This window comes from Plodia interpunctella, chromosome 2 (genome assembly GCF_027563975.2).
Source record: "Plodia interpunctella isolate USDA-ARS_2022_Savannah chromosome 2, ilPloInte3.2, whole genome shotgun sequence".
NCBI classification, from domain to species: domain Eukaryota; kingdom Metazoa; phylum Arthropoda; class Insecta; order Lepidoptera; family Pyralidae; genus Plodia; species Plodia interpunctella.
In genome coordinates, this window is record NC_071295.1 from 10,280,645 (window position 1) to 10,299,387 (window position 18,743).

General features: G+C 34.3%; 1 protein-coding gene across 2 annotated transcripts in view; it reads left to right on the forward strand.

Moving 5' to 3' along the window:
* Nucleotides 1-18,743, forward strand: part of Sdc (Syndecan) — a 217,468-nt gene that overhangs the window by 112,115 nt on the left and 86,610 nt on the right. The window lies entirely within an intron of this gene.

The window sequence follows — 18,743 nt, forward strand, 5'->3', positions numbered from 1 at the left end:
TCTTACGTATAGGAAAAAAATATGTTTCTTATGAAGATTTCGGATCAACGTCACACGAATAACCTTATCTTATTTTAATAATAAATAAATCTTTTTTGCATCAAAAAGTCTTCGTTAATTTTAACATTAACGTACGTTGAAACTTCATACGATTTCTTTATCTACGGTGATCCGTCAACGGACGTCAATGTGACGGAACGCTGTTGTCTTCTGTCTGTTCGTTGTTACGCTGAGCAGTGGGGCATGGCTCTACTGTGCCTACTCGAGCTTGAAATCACCTTTTAGACAAATCTTGCTGTGAGAGGTAATTTCACTCGTCCATAACGTCAAATTCAATAATAATACATAAATTTAATGATTCTTCGTTATCTCCTACTCTAGTTAGAATTCTCTCGTAAGAGTAACGAGAAAAGCTAGTACATAAAATTTATAGCTCTAGCTATATAAGTACGAAATTGACTCGTAATCTCTCAGGGCATTTAGTGGGGTGGCACCGGGGTTCGTAAATAAATTTATCTTTGATATTTTGCTCTTAACCCATAAACGTTACGAGTCATGACGACGTGAAGTGATAAGGATAAGCGGTTTTAGGGAATTTCCCGCTGGGTTGAAGACCTTATAAATGTTTTAAGGGCCACCCGCCACTAAATAATCAAAAGTTGGTTCTAATCAGACATCAGCTAACTAGGTATATCGTGCTATTCTAACATCAGCCAAATATCTCAATATCCGCACTACATGGAACGAAACAGCTTTCAAATAAATATTATTGTAATAAAATATAATTTTTCGATTGTCCGTATTAAATCCGATAGTAAGTCATGGCGGAACCGCTTTCTCGCTCCATCTGCCTCAGCCCCGCGACATACTACTTTAATTAGAGAAATGATTTATAAATATATAAGCAATAAGGCGTCTTTGTTTTTGCTTCGTGTTATATAAGCCCTGTACTTTCAGTAAGCGGATTGGATAGCCATTTTGTAACCAAAAGGTTGAGGTAAATGGGAATAGTTTTACGTAAATTATAAATTTATTAAAGCCCTCGGGGAGGACCTGTTTATGAATATTAATGTTTCCCTTTTAGGTTGTTTTCTCTGAAGATTACCGCGAAATAGAAATGACAAAAAATAATGAAAATATATTTCGTGAAGATTTTGTTTCGTGTACTTTTTCTATCTTGTGAATTTAGGAGTGTTGTCAGTTTGGAATTACCATCTATAAATATCATTGTCATAATTTTAGAACAAACGGTAAAAGTTTCTGCTAAAATTATCTTTAATAATTTCTTTCTAACCTTTATTTTTTCTGACTTAAGAATTGGATTTTATTACTGTTAGAAAAATTGGTGCACATTACAACTAACTTCATGTTTTGTTTCAGTCTCTATTGATCAAGTATATACTTGATCACATACATACATACAATATACAAGTCATTTTACAGAATTAAATCAAAACATTCAGAATCATTGAATATGAGATTTTGACGCCAGTTCAATCACTTTTCACACGAAATATGTCAGCCATTAGTGGTGACAAGATATTTTTTTATTAACCAATTCCGACCTATTTCTGGTCAAATCACTCAAGTCTTAAGTCCTCAAAATAATAAATACTAGTAGGGGCGTTAGTTCGATTCCAGAAGTATGACATGCATATAACGAATATTTTAAAAAATGCTGAACTTGTCAAGATCTAGGTGCCAAAGTTTCATGAAATTTCCAAGCTGTAATCAATGGCGCCGTCTCCCCCGACACATCCTATTAATCTAAGCGAGTGTCGACCTGCTGTCAGACACACTTTTAACAAATGGCTTCAGGATGGCGCGTTAAAAATGTGTCAATAAGTTATATACGATCATACGAGCAACAGAAAGGATAAGAACAAAGTCATTTTTAATAAATAATAAAAATAAATAAATATATTAGGACAAATCACACAGATTGAGCTAGCCCCAAAGCTAGCAAAGTTCGATACTTGTGTTATGGGATACTAACTCAACGATACTATATTTTATAACAAATACATATATAAATAAACATCCAAGACCCGGGCCAATCAGAAAAAGATCATTTTCCATCATGACCCGACCGGGGATCGAACCCGGGACCTCTCGGTTCAGAGGCAAGCACTTTACCACTGCGCCACCGAGGTCGTCACTTTTATCAGTAACCCTTTCCATCAGGGCGTGGCAGATGTATGTAAGGATTAGTATTGATGCAACATATATTTATAACAGATATCTAATTACTATTATAATATCATATTTGTATCGCGCATTTCAGTTCTATAATTTCATGTAAATGATCCGGGATGTGACGATGGTTTTAATTCGAAAACAATTAGTGATTAGCTGTAGGTATACCGACAAAGAACTACAAAATAAATTATTAGTTAAGATTAGATTACTAATAACACTTGATTGAATACGGATTAAAGAACAATTAAAACATGTTAATAACGAAAGTAGATTAGATTAGTAGTATTTATTTGTATTAGCTACACCCGAGAAATGCCGGCTTGGCAATATTTCTACTTTTTTTAAATCTATGGTCGTCAAGGATATATGCGTGCCAATGGTCTGACAACTAGGAACTACTGAAAAAATAGTAAAAGGCATCCTGGGCTCGGATGCTCAACGGCTGAGGTAATAACCGGGAAAACGTTTTATTGGTCTAATCCAATCTTACAACAAATTGAAAATAATTTGATGCCCAAATACTTTATATCTAAAAGGTATAGATTTGTAATTTGTAGGATTGTGTTTAGAACTTTTTTTAGCTTTTACTAGCGGCCCGTCCCGGCTTCGCTCGAGTAAAAACATAACAAAATATACACCGAAACCTTCCTCATGAATCACACTATCTATTATTGGAAACCGCATGAAAATCCGTGCGGGAGTTTTTGAGTTTATCGCGAACAGACAGTCAGACAGACAGATGCGGAGGAGGACTTTGTTTTGTAATATATAATGCGAAATAGGTATCAGTGTAATAAATTTATATGAAAGCCTGTTTGTGTTTTCCACTATTGGCCAAAGGCCTTCCCTTTTATCTTCCATAGACATTTACATTCCATTTCTGAGCCAAACTTCATCAAAATCGGATCGATCAGTTTATTCAATACGAACAAAAATACAAATCTTTTCTATTTATAATATTAGGATTATTAATATGCTGAACGAATCTTTATTCCTTTACTATCAACGACCAGAAATAAGAATCTTGTCGTCAAACCCTAAAACATCACTTTGACAAGAGAAAATTGATTTCTTTGAACTGACCATTCTTGTCATCGGAAATTTTTTAGAAACTCCATTTTATCATGCCGGGCGCCAACACCAATAAGAATTTCAACATAATAATAGAAGATACTACTGAAGTTACATGCAATTGCATGCAGATGAAGCGGGCATTCGTTATGGTGGCTATGACATCTGTCTCTCCCCTGGTGTTCTTCGCTGGGCTTCTTCTAATTGTAGCTTCGAAAACAATGACCGAAGAACTTGCGCAGAAGACCGCAATTGTAGTAGAATTCGTCTCCGGAATACTATACCTTCAACTAATGGTAGCTACTGCCATTCTAATCGTCAGTCTCGTCAAACGAAAACAGCCAGTGCTTAGATACCAGAAGTGGTATTTATTTTTCCACCTTGGTATGATGTGGGTGTTCATCTGCGCGTCCTTCGTCATAACATCCATTCACGAATCGCACATCCTGACTGCTGGCATTTTCGCTTTTGGATCAATATACTTCTGCTGTTTGTATCGGTATCATCAATCTACGAAACAGCCCGGAAAGATTATTTTGAAGCGAGAGCATTATGATAAATAAATTGTATTCTTATTTGTTTTTAGAGTTTTTCATGTTTTTGATTAGTTTGTGAGGTATTGACTTTAACGGTTAGATGTTAGAGGAAGGTTTGCTAAGCTTGCGGGTCTTTTAGTCACAAACTTAAAATTCTAGAGTACATACACACGAATATTATCATGGGAAAAGTCGATACCTACGCTTTCAAGTTCTGGAAACTCATCAAAGTACGTAGTAAGTAGTTTAATTCTTCACTGCTAACTAGCAGTTCTACTATTTAATTCAAAATAACTATTTTATCCACAATTTCGAATATGGCCACATCACCGGAGCCATGACTCAAGTTATTTTGCTTCCAACGCCCTCATCGCCTGGTCTTTATGAACTTAAATAGGTTATACGCCTATATGAAGACACTTAAATAGTGTGGTAAATCAATTTAACTCGGACTTCACTGACTAAGGGCCAATGTCCACTGAAGTGTGAAGCAGACACTCGTATATTTCTCGAAGAAACTTTTTACTACAATGGAAACATCTTGGTATGAGAAAATCAACAGACGAAAATAAATAATAAAAAATGATCAGTGCCGTACATCGCGCCTACATCGTTTAACTCATAGCAAAACAATTGGTAGTACCTAACGAAGGAACATCAGTTCCCCCAAAGCACTACTGGTAGTTTTACATAGTTGTACAGTAGGACCTGTAAATACCCCCTGGTACTCCCAACTACAAGAATTTTTGTACTCCAGCAATCTTCTTGAAATTTTGCACATATGCAGTAAAGAGTACGGTGAAGGACATAGGGTATACCATTTACGAGTACCTCGAAAAAATCTGTTTCCGTGGTAAATTCATGCGGGTGGAAAAGTGATTAAAAACTAGTGAACATAAATGTAACAAATATCTACAATCTTTGTTTTTATGGACTCAGGTCCTAACCATATTAGTTAAGTGGAGCGTTTGACGTCGCCCCCATTTCGTAGGTGGCCCGAAGACGCCCCAAGCCCATAATATGATTTTAGGGCCGACGTAAACTTGACGGATTTGCATTTTAACTATAACTATCACCACTCATGTTTAAGACCTGACTCTTATATCGGGCGACATATAAATAACAGAGGTATAGTCACTAGATTTGAAAGGTCTCGCATTTCATTTCTGGCTGTGAAGTCCCGAAGCCAGGGACCCACTTAACTTTCTTTGACTGGGAAAGAGACGACTAAACACAACTATACTCTCTCTATCATCGGAGTATTGTTTTGATTTCTTCCACAGCCGCTAAGCATCGAAAAACAGAACCCATTTCTGACTTTTTCATCGGTATTTCGCAAGGGCTTTGGCACCCCATATTCAATGACAATATTATATAATACAATAACTTGTATATCTGTGTTAAACTGTTCCCAAACGTCAGTCAAGCGGAGTGAAAGCCAGTCAAAACTTTTGCAAATAAAAAATTATATTTATACTTTTAACACTTCCTCATAAAATTGTTTTCGAATTTATTCGTTTCGGTTGGTTGAATTGGCGATAAATAGACTTTCGTGATCGTAGTAGTTCATTAATTTTAGCATGTCCTGTTTATTTGAAACTGTTTTATTTTTTATTTTATTTTAATAACAGCATTTTAAGGTCCATAGCAGTTAGGATTAGGATACAGATTGTCATATTTTATTATTGGCCCATTAATTGTTTAAAAAATTACTATATTTTGTTCTAAGCAAAAGTAGGTGCAAGTACAGATTTCTACTCTGTACAAAATAGAGAAGAAATAACAGAAAAAATATATAAAATAATCGAGAAAACGTTCAGATGGAAAAAGTTTCATTATCGTAAATAACATTTCATATCTATATCATTTTATATCTATGCCTACACAATGCATGTCTGGGTTATATCTGTGGCACTTAGGAGCTCGTACATCATACCCAGTGAGTGTTGCCGCACTGTCACGCGAGATGCCTGGGGCATCTATCAAGAATTCAGAGTGTACTGGACGTAGATAATAGTATAAAGTGACCGTGGTACACTTTCCGTAGGTATAAGATTGTTATTTCAAACTTCACTTCTTAAATATCAACACAGTATTCAAAAATAATATAATTTTATTAAAAAGGACACGAAAGAGAGAGTGGAGGCTTTTGCCCAGCAGTGGGACATGTTATAGCTAAAAAAATATATTTTATTCTTTTAAATTATTAATCGTGTTAATAAAAAAATCCATGTTTCAATAACAAAAAACGTCACACGTTACTATTATTGTAGATACCTATAACAATGCACCGATTCTATGTAAGCTTTTACTGCATATAGCACCAATTCGTTGCACAATTGGTACTATATTGTTGCTGGTCGAAGCCACTGTAACGAGGTTATATGACTCGTTAGCGCAATTATAGCTGTCGAATAGTCCAGGTCGCGGCTTAAATATTCATTTGACGTCCAGCCCAAAAAGTATACCATTTTCAAGTTTAAAATAACGGTGATTAATAAAATTGATGTTTGTTGATTTATTTCTAAATTGCCATGACTTACAAAGTGGTTGAAGAACATTTTATGATGACTGTACAAGTAGAAAATGTCAGGTTTATCCTATTAGGGCGCTTGGAGCATGTAGCATCAATTTAAACACTGCAATTTAAACTGTACCTAAAAAAATCTGCGTTCTCTTCTAATTGTCACTTTTCACGCTATTGGCTCTTCCTATCGTATTTAATAGACTTCAGATATTATTGTTGAAAAGCAGGCAAAAATATTGCGTCTTTCAATGATAAACTTACTTCATTTTATTTTCTTCGAAGTCTGAGAAGGATGAATATATTGTGGTAGAAATATTACATCATAGCCATCAGTATTCCCGACACATTTGCATCAAATGCAATTCTTAGCTTCAACATTCATGTATGCAAAAGATCTGAGCGTATGTACGTCGAAATGTGCATAAATATACTGTAAACACTGCATAATTCATTGACGAATATTGGTCGACTATTTAGAATACTAAAATACGACCGAGTTTGAGATACCCGCGTAATAAAATACCTACCCATGCAGGTTATATTAGTATGCAATATTTTTTTTATTTACGCACTTTCTACGGCACTTTGTTAGTCTTGGTCCTTACAAATAAATTATTCTCTCTATACACCACATACTGTCTGTTCAGTCATACCAAAATATAATTTTTATTTTTATTATTATGAGAAATTATATCATTTGGGATATATACCATTTATGGCTGAAATTACCCAAAAAGATTCACGTTTCAAAAAAATATGGATCATAAAGTCATCATGAATATAATACCATAATAAGGAAAAGATAAATCTGTGAATCTCATACGTAATTAGCTCTTTCTATCAAACAATAGGTTCATAATTACAACATAATTAATTTTAAGAGTACTTCCGCTCCGTTTCATGTGGAGAAACGTACTAATGACAAGCGTTAAGCTTGGCAATCAAAAATGGAACATGATTAATTTGAATTTTGTCCTACTTTATTGTTGGTGCGTTTCGTTTCACAAAAGATTCCACCAAAAAGGGACAGGGAATAAATTAACGTTCTTTTTGTAAATTTTAATTTTTATAAACCGCTATGTAGGTAGTCGACTATATTGATAGGTTAGCTATTATATTTGCTACAGAAAATGTGGGAAAATACGAGGTAATCATTCAATCAAATTTGGAAAATTGTTTAATCTAGAATAACTTTCGGAAGAAAAAGGTTCCAAAATTAGAAAATACATTTTTTTTTCACGAATTACATTCACCGATAGTAAATTCATCACAAATCTATAAACGAATGTGCAACTTCGTCACAAGCATATATAGCGATTGTTTTAATTATTCTAAAATTAGTAAAATTAATAAAGATGCAAAGAGTAAATATGTATATGAGGTACCTTACAATATATCTGTGTATGTACATAAAACACCATGTGACTCACCCATCGAAAGCGTCCTTCGGGTACAATGCAACTGACACTTGATTGCAATTCCGCAGTTGATTCGTTTGCGGCCCGCCCGGTGCGGTCTACCTAAACGCCGATACAATTTGTGGCCGGACTAATCGAACGAGCTTCAGTTTCTATTACAATACCTTGGGCTACCTAATAGTGGGCTACCTGTCTATGTATTTGGCTAGGTTATACATACAGGCCGATTACATTATCAGATAGATCGCAAAATTGCAGAACAACCAAGTTTTATTCAACAGTAGAAAATTAGTAATGAGCATGAAACTGAACGTGATAATTCGCCATAATTAAAATAATGAATTATTCCAACATTATTACGATCATCGTAATCAAATTCATTGTTGCCGAGGCGTAGACCATATAGAATAATTGATGTACATACTAGTTAGAGCATGCCGGTAGGCGACGGGGAATCAAATAGAGAACGTTGATGCTCACATGCAATTTCTCGCTCTCTTCCTTATACTGCCTAAATTCCTTCAGTAAATAGAAAAACAAAATACGTCACACGTTACTATTATTGTAGATGCCTATAAAAATGTACCGATTCTATGTAAGCTGTCAGTGCATATATCACCAATTTGTTGTACAATTTCCAAGCGAATTACCTATATTGGTGCTTGTCGGAGCCACTGTAAGGAAGTTATATGACTCGTTAGCGCAGTTATAGCTGTCGAATAGTCCAGGTCGCGGATTAAATATTCAGATCAGATATATTTGATTGCATGTTAATATCAAATAGACAACGTTGATGCTCACATGCAATTATTCCCTCTCTCCCTTATACTGCCTAAATTTCTTCTGTAAATAGAAAATAGAGCCTTTAAGATTAATGCAGATTTTTAAGCAAACCAACTGAAAAAGAAGGCAGGCGTTGTGTCGTATCGAGACCTTAAAAGCAAAGTCGAGGATCTCTATCCTCGGCTATACGCCACACCTCTCTAGGTGTGGCGTATACTCCATCTACAAGAGTATAGCTCTTAAATCAGAAGAAGACAGGATTTTAGCAAAATGTAACACGTACTTTTCTGTGGTTGCGTTGGTGCTTGCGTTGTTCCCAAATTTGGTTTTAAAAAAAATTGCCGAAGTCTAGTTCAGTTAGGCTCTAATTGGGTACTAGTACTATTAGTTATTGTTTTGTTGACTGTACCCACTTTACAATAGGTAACCCTGCAAACAATGCAACCGCCAGCAGAGTCGTGCGTGTTTGGAATACCTTAAGGCGACACTGCCCGCACAGGCAGTTAGCGCTCATTTTTATTAATTTATTTTATTTCTTAGAAATATAAAATACTAAGTTGCATTCCATGGCGAAACTTATAGATGTCGGAGAAACCGTGGCTAGCAAAATGGAAGTTAGTCCTTTCAAAAATACAACATTATCATGGCAACGAAAATTCTCGTAAGTACGCAAAAATGGAATAAAAGAGAAAATCAATATGAAGATAGCGCTTACCACAAACGGATATAATTTTTGTATCTCGGTACGTTAATACAAAATAAAGACCGCATGGATATACGTTCATGTTTTATTTATCTAGATAGGTATTGAAATAAAAGTAAAAAGCAATAAAAGTTAAAATACAATAATAATTTATTGCGCAAATAAGTTATATACATAGTTTAAAGAAATATTTTGAACTTAACGAAATTATAAAAAAAAAATCAATCCCACTTCACTTGTAGAGGCGGTAACCCAAAAAAATTGTTTTTTCAAGATTTTATTTGACCACTTTGGTGGCGTGATGAATGTGTATACCTATTACCAAAATACATAATCTAAGTAGTAATATTTTTTGAGCTAGACCGCGGACGGACGGTCTAGCTCAAATCCTTAAGTATTTGTAGAACGCCATGTCCAGGTGAACTGTAACACTTTTATGTTTTAACGTTTTTTTTTATTTTCATTTCGGAACTCTTTCATTCTGTTTGTCTATTATTTTGGTTCTTGATAATGTCTTGTCATGGTCTTGTATGTCAAACTGAAAGATTGGTTGATTATATTCTAATGTGTAAAGATTAAAATAAATTTTAATCTCCTATTTATCTATTAAGATAGATCTGTAATTAATTATAGGATCCCCAAATATTTTGGGTAAGAGCTACTTTTATTCTTTGTTATTATAGCTGTTATTTTGTTAGAATATAGTTCTATGTGAAAAACCTCATCATAGATAAATATTATATGTAAGCAAATCACCTATAATATCTTATCTATTTACCATCCCTTTATTTTAAATAGCGTGTAGCTAATTAATAGCATGCAATTACTTTCTTCCCATAGGGATTTACGCTCCGGTACCGGATTCCCCTTCATCCTACGGCCGCACTTTGAAGATATTCTCTTTCCCTAAGTTTCCTTGATGTCTGGCTGATTTGGAGGATTAAAGGAAGTGGTGTTTTTGTTTAGAGACCTTTTTATCAATCGAGATGCTGTAAATTTTGTTAAGGATTCTGAAACTGTTAATAATATAGATTTTAAAACTAAGGGTACATCTGTTTTGTATTCTTATGATCATCTTACAGTTGAACAAAGGAATACAGTTGATGATCTTATTAAGCAATTTCGCGATATCTCTTATGAAGAAAAAGGCCTAGGTCGTACTTCATTAATACAACATACAATTGATACTGGGGATGCTGCCCCCATACGTCAACGTTATTATCGCATGTCACCGGAGAAACAGCGAATTATTATTAAACAACTGGATGACATGCTTAAAGACGATGTTATAGAGCCTTGTGAGAGTCCTTGGTCTTCTCCTGTACTTCTTACTCCTAAAAAGAATGGTGAATTGAGATTCTGCCTGGACAGTAGAAAATTAAATTCAATAACTAGAAGAGATGCATACAGTTTACCATATATTTCTGAGATTCTAGATAACTTACGCGATGCTAAATTTTTAAGTAGCATTGATTTATCTAAAAGTTTTTGGCAGATTTTAATAAGCAAGGAAGATCGTTGTAAGACTGCTTTCTATATTCCTTCTCGTGGTACGTTTCAATTTAAGTCTATGCCTTTTGGTTTAACTAATGCTCCAGCTACACAACAAAGGTTAGTAGATTTTCTTTTCTATGGACCTGAATTTGAACATAAAGTATTTGTTTATATCGACGACATTATAATAGTTTCTGAATCATTTGAACATCATATCTTTCTTCTGAACAAAGTCTTAGAAAAACTCAAATTAGCCAATTTAACTATAAATTCTGAGAAAAGTAAATTTTTCAGACAAGAGCTAAAATATTTGGGATATGTTGTAGATTCCAATGGTTTGCGTGCTGATCCTGATAAAATTAATTCTATCCTTAATTACCCAACTCCATCAAACCGTAAAGAAGTTCGTCGATTCATTGGTACTGCTTCATGGTATCGTCGATTCATTCCTAATTTCAGTCAACTAGCCTCTCCCCTGAATAAACTAACATCTCAAGGTAAGAAGGCTCCTCCATTTGTCTGGTCAAAGGAAGCTGATGTTGCTTTTACTCGTTTAAAAGGATTTTTGGTTTCAGCACCTATTCTTTCTTGTCCAGATTACTCTAAACCTTTCGAGGTTCATACCGATGCTAGTGATCATGGTTTAGGCGCAGTACTAACTCAGACTCTAGGTAGCGAGGAAAAAGTAATTGCTTACATGAGCAAATCTTTAAGTAAACAAGAACGCAATTACAGTGCTACTGAACGCGAAGCTTTAGCAGTTCTGACCGCGATTGAACATTGGCGTTGTTATTTAGAGAACGGATTAAAATTTACTGTCTTTACTGACCATTCTTCACTAAAATGGTTTTTAAATCTTAATAATCCTACTGGGAGACTAGCTCGCTGGGGTGTCCGTCTTTCCGTTTTCAATTTTGAAATTAAGCACCGTAAAGGCAAGGACAATATTGTTCCCGATAGTTTATCACGATCCGTACCTGTAGTTGCTATTGATTTATCTAACAATGGATCGAATGAGCCGGTTCTTAAAACTACTGACTCTTGGTTCTTAGATATTTACAATGGTTGTTTACATTCTCCAACAAGTTTTGTTAATTATCGTGTTCTAAATGGTAAACTATACCGTTATATTAAATCTATTAATCCTCTTGCTAGGGAATTTGAGTGGAAAGAGGTTATTCCTTTAGAGTATCGCCAAGACATAATTTTTAGTAATCATTGTGAAGCGAGCTCTGGTCATTTTGGTATTTTTAAAACTTATAAACGCATATCTTTGAATTATTTTTGGCCTAGTATGCAAAAAGACGTTAGTAATTTTGTAACCTGTTGTGATGTATGTTTGTCTTATAAATATCCGAATCATGCTACTTTAGGAACTATGGGACGTCCAAAGAATTGTAGTCGCCCTTTTCAAATGATTAGTGTTGATCTCGTTGGTCCTTTACCTATATCTAGAAAACAGAATACATTTTTATTGGTCATAACTTGCTGTTTTTCTAAATATACGATGTTATTTCCAATACGTCGTGCAACAGCTGATATAATATGTAATATTTTGGAAGATAAAATATTCCTTGTTCATGGTATACCTAGTACCATAATAATGGATAATGGTAAACAATTTATCAGTAACACGTTGAAAAAATATTTGTTTTATATATATAAAAATTTGCTATAAATAGTGCTGTTAATGAGGTAACAGGCTATTCACCATCATTTTTAGTTTTTGGTCGTGAACTGGTGACTTGTGGTTCTCATTATTCAGATGCCGACCTGGAAGGTCATATTGTATTCACACCACGCGATGCTTACGCGGAAAATTTTGGTTACTTGAGTAAAATTTTTGATAAGGTCTATGCCTCCTTGATTAAAGCTCACGCAAGAAATAGTACTTATTATAATCTTCGTCGAAAGAACATAGATTTCAATGTGGGTGATATTATTTGGAGGAAAACATTTTACCAAAGCGATAAGGGTAATAAATTTTGTAAAAAACTAGCACCTAAGTTTATAAAATGTCGCATAATCGGAAAAAAATCGAAGTTGGTTTATGAATTGGAGGATATGTGTGGTAATAAATTAGGATCTTGGCATGTTAAAGATTTTAAGTTAACTTAAATGTTAAGTAGCGGATTTTATTATGAAAAATCCTTACCTAAAAAGAGGGGTATGTAACACTTTTATGTTTTAACGTTTTTTTTTATTTTCATTTCGGAACTCTTTCATTCTGTTTGTCTATTATTTTGGTTCTTGATAATGTCTTGTCATGGTCTTGTATGTCAAACTGAAAGATTGGTTGATTATATTCTAATGTGTAAAGATTAAAATAAATTTTAATCTCCTATTTATCTATTAAGATAGATCTGTAATTAATTATAGGATCCCCAAATATTTTGGGTAAGAGCTACTTTTATTCTTTGTTATTATAGCTGTTATTTTGTTAGAATATAGTTCTATGTGAAAAACCTCATCATAGATAAATATTATATGTAAGCAAATCACCTATAATATCTTATCTATTTACCATCCCTTTATTTTAAATAGCGTGTAGCTAATTAATAGCATGCAATTACTTTCTTCCCATAGGGATTTACGCTCCGGTACCGGATTCCCCTTCATCCTACGGCCGCACTTTGAAGATATTCTCTTTCCCTAAGTTTCCTTGATGTCTGGCTGATTTGGAGGATTAAAGGAAGTGGTGTTTTTGTTTAGAGACCTTTTTATCAATCGGGATGTGTTAATATTTTGTTACCCACCTAATTAACGGTATTCTTCCATTTCCTTTTAATTACATTTTCTAAAATTAAAGTCTGTCATTTTTGTAACGAAGTCATTTTTGTTATCTTTTCCTTACTAGATTAGAATAAATGTGACAGAACATGGCGTTCTACATAAACTTAAGGCTTCCTTGTCTATAGTACTACAGAACCATAAACACCTACAACTGTATGGGTGGATTTTAAACAACAGTCAATTTTATATAGGTACCTAACAAAAAACCAGATATTATTTTTATGTTTTGTTGAAAAAAAAGGTTAAGTTATATTTTATGTTCTCTTTATTTTGTGACATCTTATATTTTTCGTACCCCCTCCCCCGCCCCGTATCGGCTGATCGGAATCAATTTAGCAAGCCAGCACCCCCTTTAGCCGCCTTCCCAATTTAACTTCGATTATGGCTGGAGACATGACAAAAAAGTTAGTATGAAGTTTGTGTCTACGAAGTTTTATGTCTGTTAATTGGAGTCTGCACGTGTAAATCACAATTCTTGGTATTTAATTGTATACCTAAAGTTTTAACTATACTAAGTTGGATACTTGTTATAATGAGAAAATTATAATAATAATAATAAATAATTTTATTTCATAATAACATAAGTACAGTATAAAAAACCTAATACAAATGCCAGTGACCCATATTATATTCTATCGCCCTGAAATAGTGCCACCACTTCATACTAAAAACAGTTTCAAATCAAAACATTACGTATTAAGGCTTGTAACTTGATTTTGTACGCAGGCCTATTGGAATATTCACGTTTCAGATTACGATGTAGATACAGTTTGGTGAATCCGATTGGTTAAGTTGGTGGAAACCCGCAAAGTGTACAGTTGAATTCTAAAGTGGCTGTTGTGTTTGTTAAACGCTTTTGAATAGATCCACCGAATGATAATATTGATAAAAACTTCTGTCCTTGGAGGTACAGTCGACCACATGTCCAGTTACTTTTGATGGATTTTTATGCCGGGGTAATCGAGGCAAATTTGAAATGATTTTGGGTAGGTGGATATGCTGTCGACTGTATATACATTGAAGTCGCATGCTTATCAAAGGTTTGAATACCAGAAATTGAGAACCTGAAATAAATATTATCGGTATAATGATAAAGGGTTTCTTACACGAATTAAACCTGTAAATTCTTAAGACGTGATTCCCTATCTAATAAATATAAGAAACTAGCTCTATCCCGCGACTTCGCCCGCGTATTCGTACGTCCGCTCATAACTTATTATTGTTAATTTCTCGAGTTCTCAACAATATATCGCGATGCTATACAGTGATACGAAGTTTTAAGTTAGTTCGCTGTACAACTGACAAAACCACATCAAATTCAATCGAGTAGTTTTCAGGTTTTGCGCGAACAAACATTACAGTTTTATATATATACAAATATATATTCTTTTATTGTTCTATATATATATATACAAATAAATTTCATAGTGTGTTATTGCTCAAATTAATGTGAGGTTATACTCAAGTCGCTTAGGCATTTACGACTGTAGATAAAGTCATTTTAAAAACCATCGCCAGTAGCCACATAGTGACAAATAGTCGCTCACATACACACTCAATGTCAACCAGTGTGCAGGTTCCCTCATGATATTTTCCTTTACCGAAAACAAGTGGTGACACGAAATATGAAAACTACTATATAGAAGTCAGATTTGTATACAAATTCATGAATCACTAGTGGCTTAGGTATTTCTCACATAGGGTTTCGAATCTTGCGCCTTTCGGTTCGTTGAAGTTAATAAAACAATGTAACGTGCCATTTATTTTTAATGACATTATTTTATAGTACATCAGAGTACTCTTTGGGATTTAAATATTTGCAATGCTCGTAAAATGCGACCGTAAACATCTGGAAATCAAATCATGTATGGAAAACATAAACCATTTTACTACGCCGTAATAAATGGTATGAGGATTACACTCAAAAACAAATATAAAAAAATTTATTGTGATATTTTTTTTTTTATATCACGGAGTAAGTGCATATACCGATAGGGGCTCGACTTAAAAGGTCAACATTCGAATTAAGGCTTCGCTTATATTAGAATCTAAATGATAAATATAAATACATTAGGACAAATCACACAGATTGAGCTAGCCCCAAAGTAAGTTCGAGACTTGTGTTATGGGATACTAACCCAACGATACTATATTTTATAACAAATACATATATAGATAAACATCCAAGACCCGGGCCAATTAGAAAAGGATCATTTTTCGTCATGACCCGACCGCGGATCGAACCCGGGACCTCTCGGTTTAGTGGCAAGAACTTTACCACTGCGCCGCTGAGGTCGTCAACATCTCTGTTCTGTGGTCCCGCCTTTGAATTGACCGCAATAATAACATTCCCAAAGAGGCAATTGACGTCAGGTAGCAGGCTGGTTGTATAATCATCATACCAAATCTTCAAAATATACTTAACAACTATTTTTTACGCAAACCCTGGACTTAGGGGCGTCACAGCTCCAAATGTAACCGGAAACACGCAAAGATGAGAGAAAGACAGATAGAATATCTCCGTTTCTAATAATAATATAGTTGAAATAATAACGCTTCGGCCCTCGTCCTGGATATGAATGAATAATTTCCCATGTGCCCATATTGGCGGCGTCCGCGAATAAATGAACGCTCTGACACCGCCGTTTCATCATGCATGTGTCTTTTTGTACATAACGAATATTATAAATGCAAAAGTCTGTCTGTCAATCACGCCCTCACGGCTAAACTGATAAAATTCTAACTAATATTATAAATGAGAAAGTAAATTTGTTTGTTACCTCGGTCTAACTTAAAAAATAATAATGGATAACAGAATATTTTTTACTTGAAATAGGTATGATACTATACATGAACATTGAAATCAGTTCACAGCTCTAAGTTTTAAACTTTAATTAGTTAATTCGGTGAAAAAGAATTACTCGAATAGGGATCGAACCTGCGTCTGCTATACTCGTATCATAAACATTTTGTCTAACAAAATATCTCATCATGTGCCACTGTGTGCTTCGCCGGATTCCTGTTACTCACTTAATATTATTAAATAAAAGCGAAATATAAAATGTAACTTCTATCTAACCATCGACTTAACTCATAAAAATAATTCGAAATCTCCCGACAATAATCGAATAAATTATTTCTAATTGATAATTCACTTAACTTAGTGTAGCTCTCACTTACCTGAGCGTTTTTCAGGTTGCTTCCACCGCTCTTGGGCTCTGATATTCTTTAGCTAAGAGGATGTCACGTGAGCTCAGCTCGCTCGCTTTCCTACTTTTAATACGCTTTTTTTAACAAACTTCACCGTCCTTGACGACATCGACCAGCACTTCTTGGGTTTGCTCCTGCCAAAACCAGGTGTAAGAGGTCCCACAGAACAATCGGTCAGCTTTTGAATCTTTGGGCAGCACAGAGCCCAGACATTTACCCATCTAATGCGGTTGTATTGACTAAAAATCAACAACAACCAAAATGTTTATATCTGGTTATAAAACCGGTCCCAGTAATTGTGGCAAACGTCCCGTGAACTCGTGCAATTGATTTTAACTGCTTGGTCCGAACGAGTTCTGTTCTGACCGAAATTGTACATTTACTGTAACACTATTTTGCTGTTTCGTATAATTTTACAAGTAATCATTTTTTTAATTGTAACTTTGAGCGATAAAAGGAAAATCATTGACACAATTTTTAATCAATTATACTATGTGTTACACAGATTTCTCATCAAAATAGTATACTTGGAATCTATGAACCTATTTTATGGATATTGAGTGATAAATAAATAAATCAAACAAGATACGAAGGACGTAAAACCATGCAGTCAGAATTTAATATATACATATATTTTCGATATCCATTCTTAAACCATAGAATAATAACTTTCTTAAATACTTACAAACTTTTACTATGTTAAGGATATCTTGTAGTGTCGCGTGACAAAAATATCAGGCATATTTATTTATTGTTCTTATTATCATGGTACCTAGAGCTCGTAGAAGGATTTATATTATATTTTATAAGAAAAGCAAAAATCCAACTTGCAAGATTTTATTTGACAGATGAGGCAAATGAAATAAAAGCTTGTAAAATTAAAATCACAGAAATCTAAAATAATCTTTTTCATACAGGTATGTGTTGCGTAAAACGTTATGGAAGCCATCAGAAATAAATGTTTTGAATTGAATCGGCGGCTATCATCCGACACGTAGCTCGTACACCTCCGTGCAGAATAAAACGGGCACCTATCCAATTACACATCTATAAATCATAGCCGACGATTTCAATTCGATTTGACCGAGTCCCGCGTAGCATCGATTCTCCCACACGATTTCGTTACAAAATATAAATTATTGACTTTTAAATCTAATTAATTAAGCATTTTATTGGCCACAGTTTGACATGTCTGTTTCTCAGATGAAAACCTCTAAATAAAAAAAGAAAATAAAAAACATTTTATTAATGTAATATTTCTAGGTAACTAGATGAATTTGTAATTTTTCTGATATGTGAAAACTTCTATAAACTTGTATATATGAAGAGAGTGAAAAACCTATATGAATGAAACTCTCTTAGTTCGTAGTCTTTTACTCACTATACTACTTCACTCTAATTTCTTCGCAAATTATATCTCTGTCTGAACTGAACTAACTGTTACTAATGTATTTTTCTAGTACTGTGCAATGCAGGTTTCCTAAACCATTCAATAAAATGTCAATAAAACAAACAACGTGCTTTATTTTCCAGGGCGCGGAGTGCGCTGCACTCAGTCGATTCTGCCACTCGATTTCATTCATTCCGAGTGCAATATTACTCCTTTTCCACCCATAAACTGCAATGGATTCCACCGCAAACGAATAGAGCTCATTAGTATGTACTAAGGTTCAGTTGCACCAGTAAATTTTGACGTTAACTTTAACCTGCGCCGCCGCTGATAAAATGGCGTGATGGCGCTTTATTGCGCACGTTAAAGTTAACGTCAAATTGATTAGTGCGACTGAACTTTGTATTATAAATTGAGGGCTTCATTAATAATGTATATATAATGGCAAAGCGATTCATTTCAAATTTATACTGGTCAAATCAATAAGTACCTCCGAACTCTCAAAGATATATTACATTTTTTAAAATTGTTATAGTACTCTTAAAAGCATACGTCTATACATATAATAAAACTGTAAGTGGGCTTATTCACTATGAAGCCAAAACATTTTTTTTTTTAA